The sequence below is a fragment of the Triticum dicoccoides genome, chromosome 2B, assembly GCF_002162155.2.
Source record: "Triticum dicoccoides isolate Atlit2015 ecotype Zavitan chromosome 2B, WEW_v2.0, whole genome shotgun sequence".
Classification (NCBI taxonomy): domain Eukaryota; kingdom Viridiplantae; phylum Streptophyta; class Magnoliopsida; order Poales; family Poaceae; genus Triticum; species Triticum dicoccoides.
Window position 1 is genome coordinate 4,617,283 of NC_041383.1, and position 4,462 is coordinate 4,621,744.

The 4,462-nt window shown below is 56.7% G+C and overlaps 1 long non-coding RNA gene across 1 annotated transcript; it reads left to right on the plus strand.

Annotated features, from left to right (window-relative positions):
• Positions 1-1,840: 1,840 nt before the first annotated feature.
• On the plus strand, positions 1,841-3,669 carry LOC119361675. Its single transcript, XR_005172941.1, has 2 exons — positions 1,841-2,808; positions 2,887-3,669. It is a non-coding gene; the product is annotated as an uncharacterized LOC119361675 (long non-coding RNA).
• The last annotated feature ends 793 nt before the right edge of the window (positions 3,670-4,462 follow it).

Consider the following 4,462-nt stretch of genomic DNA (forward strand, 5'->3'; position numbering starts at 1 on the left):
TTCTAGAGATGTCCTAGGGGAGGGTACCTTGGACAAGTTCATGACCCTACCCTAGGTACATGACTTCATCAACCAGGACAGCGGAGGCTCGACGCGGTAATGGAGGCGAGGCGTGCGGTATGCACGGGACATGGAGACATGCCAGGGCTCTGGTGGTCATACAGGTGGTGAGACAACTGCGAATTTGACTTGAAACGACTACAAGCAACGGTAAAATTTCTTCATGTTTCAGATAGGCGATCAAGAAAGGAGTGGTGATGTTGAGTTCAGGTAACTCTTATGTGTGGCACCCAATATGTGAGTTGTTCACTTTCACACAGGTCAGTGGTCAGTGTGTGATGGCGTTGGACTAATACTCTGGAAGTTGGGAGCGCAAACTAGAGTAATGTGGAACTTAACTTTGCTCGAGTGTTGACTGTGATCAAAGAAAAGAAGGGACTACATGTTGCAGGTGGAGTCATATGGAGTCTTTGAAGTAGCAACGGTACTCATGGGATAAGTTCAAGTCCAATGTACATGGAAGTTTGACACATTGACGAATTCAAGGTGGTGGAGAATATTCGCCAAGGTGGAGTTTGTTAGAGTTGTGTCGAATATAGTGTACAAGGTAGGTTACAGTTGGACTTGTAGTTGTATTGTGTTTAGTAGGATATGGAGTCGTGTCCCGGTAGGACACTTGTATCCTAGACCTCTCTTATATAGCGGGGTTAGACACACGATGTAACCTATGCAAACATAATAGCACCGGAATGCAGGGGAAGCCGGCGGCATGTGCCGGTGTCCAGGGCGATCGGGAGCGGTATTGTAGCGGTATCATGGGGAGGAGAGCCCATAGTCAGGCCCCGGGTATGTAGCCATATCGGTGAAACTCGTTAACAAATCTCGGTGTCGTGTTCGTGTGATTTCTTGGTCCTCGGATGATCAATGGTGTGCGAATTTATTCTAACAGCGATGGCGGTGAGGTACGTCAACCTTGGGGAGACGCTGGGCGACGCGGCGCTCGTCAAGAAGCTGCTGGATACGGTGCCGGATTGGCTCTTCCCCGTCGTCGCCGGCATCGAGCAGTTCCACGACGTGACGACGATGACGTTCGACGAAGCGCTCGGGCGGCTGCGCGCGTTCGACGAGCGAGTTCGGCGTCGAGGGCAGGACAGCGGCGAGCGGGCGGACGGACAGCTCCTGCTCATGGCGGCGCAGTGGCGGGCGCGGGAGCGGCAGCAAGGCGGAGCACGGGACGGCGACGACGGGCGCAACATGGCGTCGGGGAGCGGCGGCAACAGGCGCTGGCGCTGCTACAAGTGTGGGGAGCACGGGCACTTCCGGCGCGAGTGCCTGCAGCTGTGGAAAGGACCGGCAGCGGAGCAGGCTCTCTTGGCCCGCGCCAACGTAGACGACGACGGACTCCTCTAGACCGTGGTTTAGAGGGTGTGTGTTGGAATAAGCCACGACGTCTGGTGCAGTCGGGCTCGTCGGACGCGTCGGGTGCGCGGGACGTGCGGGGCACACTGATGCGATCGGACTCGTCGGACGCGTCGGGTGCGTGCGAGACGTGCGGGACGCAGCGGAAGCCGTGGCAAAGTATACGTGTGTGCGTATGTGTGCTTGTGGTAGTAGTGTGTGCGTGCGCGTAGTGGTAGTTGTTGTGCTATCAGCAGCGGCTGGCCGCGTCGTGAGCGAGTCCGGCGGATCACTCGCATGCACCTAGGCAGGAAGCGTGGGCGCTGCGTCTCCAGGGCTACAAAGCCGCATGTATTCTGTTTGAGTTTATGACGAGCTGAAAGAAGAAAAGGGCGTTTGAGCGCTAGGGCGTTGAAGCGCCGGGCATTGGTCGCCTTATCCGGCGTGAGAGAAAACTAGTCTAGGGCGGCGCCAACACGGTCCACGGGGACCGCTGCTCGGCGCAACTGCCGCTTAAGAGGCCGCCGGGCGGCTTGACGGGCCGGAGGCGAGGCCAGGTAGCGCCGGCGAGCCTCGGCGGCGGGGCGACTCAACCAAGGCGGCTTCGCTGCAATGGCGGAGGCCCTTGGGCGATGCCGTGACGCAGGAGCAGCCGAAGGCGTTCGTTGGCGCGAGGGACGGTGGCAGTGCAGGTGAACTGGGTGGATGAAGAGGAGTCGTGTCGGCGGCTCGCGGCAGAGGCAAGGCCGTGGGAACGCGGCGCCGGCGAATTGGAGGCGCGAACCTGCAACGACGGACCATCCGTGTCCGGGTCGTGGCCTTTTTTTTTCAAGGGCCAGACTCATGTAGTAACCTCCTGCTGATTTCCTTGTGTGCTTAGTACCGATCGGAGTTGACCAAAGGGATAAGGGAAACGGTTCAGTTCGGCGCACCGGCCGAAACTGGGCCGGTTCCTCCTCGTCGCGCAGCGGACACGCACGTGGACTCACGTGTCTGCTTGACTACCGCTCGTGAAACCTTATCCTCACCCCCACGCGAATATCTATCCAGTTTCTTTCCCTGCCGCTCTTCTCTCTGTCTCTCAATCCCCACAATCCCAACGCCGGTGACTGTGCTTGAGGGGTCCGTGCTTGAGGTGCGCCGCGAGCGGGGAGCTGCGTCCATGAAGCGCCACCACGACGAGCTGCGCCCGCGGCCACGGCGAGCTGCGCGGCCGTGCCCATCGAGCGAGGTCGTGGAGCGGCCGGCCTGTGGCGGAGGCTGTTTGTGTCCTCGGCCCGACGACGATGCGCAGAGGGGACGCGCTGGGGACCCGGTGCTGGAACCGGCATGGGGATCTGCTTCAACCAGCAGCGGGATTTGCTTCAACGGCGAGGATGGTGGTGGACGGCGACAAAGGTGTCCGTCGTGGTAAGTTGTTCTTTTTTAATTTTTGCTGGAACTACTTTCGAATTTTGCTGGAACCATTTTCTTGATTTGCTGCAACAGGAGAGGACAATGTCGGGCGACCACGGCCGCAGGTGCCATGATTTTTGCTGCACAGATTTTTTGCTGGAACCAACATTTTGACTTGTTGCAATCGGCAAGGATGGTGCTGGGGCAGCTACGGCGACGACGCCATGATTTTTTTGTTTGCTGCATTGATCTTTTTTCTTCTTTTGAGGAACCATTTTTCATTTTTGCTGGAACTATATCAATTTTTTGTTGGAACCATGTGTGCTTTTTGCTGGAACCATATCAATGTATTTCGCTGGAATCATAGCATTTTTGCTGCAACCACATTATTATTTGCTGGAACCATATTAATTATTTGCTGGAACCATGTGGTTTGCTTTCAAGCTGGCATTGCTTTGTTTTTTCTGCTGCAACCGACGAGCGGCGATGCCGACGGCGAGCGACGAGCGTTGGGGAACCAGCGGAGCTTCCAGGTCGCGCGGGCATGGAGGTCGCGCGGGCATGGATCGATGACACTTTTTGTGTTTTGTTTCCTTTGTGCGTGCGGGAAATGACAGAAAAAGGGAAGGAAGAGGAGAAGAGATCTGATGGTTCGCTACTTCCAAATCGGATGGCTAGCAGCCGACCGGCCGAGAGATTAGGCCGGTGCGCCGGCGCCTATCGTTGCCCAAGGGATAAACCTATTTGGCTGAGATGATGTACAAGTCGAAGATGCCCTAGCAGTGAAATCCTTGGGTTTGATGCTTCATGTGACGAAACAGTACTCTTGTCTGTATTCTTTGAAATTGATACATGGCCTCTGCCGCTTGTTGCTTTGCACGACGTCAAGCCGCCGTTCTTAAGGTCCGTGCACGCACTCGGGTCAAAATTGCCTTCACGTAAAAAGTAACAGCGACGAAACGCCTTTGGTTTTGCCTGCCGCCGCCGATGTGGAATTTCCTTGGGACCATGGTGCGTGTGGCGGCCGCATAGCACACAACCCTAAAAACATCTATCTTTAATCTTGTACACGCTGTTCCAACCGCTCGTCGACGACGTAGATCCTTCTGCGCCGGCTCTTTTTTTTAAAGCAACATGGCTTTATTACTCAACGTGCGGGCAAATCGCCCACAACTAGGGCTGGACACGAGCCGAGCCGAGCCGAGTTCAATCCGAGCCTGGCTTTGGCTCGCCTAAAACGAGCCAAGCTCGGCTCGGCTCGCTGGATGAACGAGCCTAGTTTTGGAGGCTCGGCTCGTTTTGCCTCCGGCTCGGTCCAGCCCGATCAGCTCGTGTTCGTATTACTATGTGTGTGTACGCCTGTGTAGTATGTGTGCTTGCGCGCGTCCGTAAGTAGCAGCGAATGCATACAGTATGCCTACTAGCCGCCGATGTGTGCGTGAGCCTGAGCGCGTGCAGTCTGCGTGCGCGCCGCCGACGCCGACGGCGACGCCGGCGAGTTGGGTGCCGGAGTCATTGTCAGAAGAGGGGGGCAAGGACGGGAGTGAGCCAGGTAGGTCATACCTGCTTATGCCTCCAAGTGAGCGACGAACGGCGGCATCCAACGCGGCGGCAGATGCTGGGGACGGCAGCAGAAGCTTGGCTAGGCAGTAGGCACCATGTCAGCGAG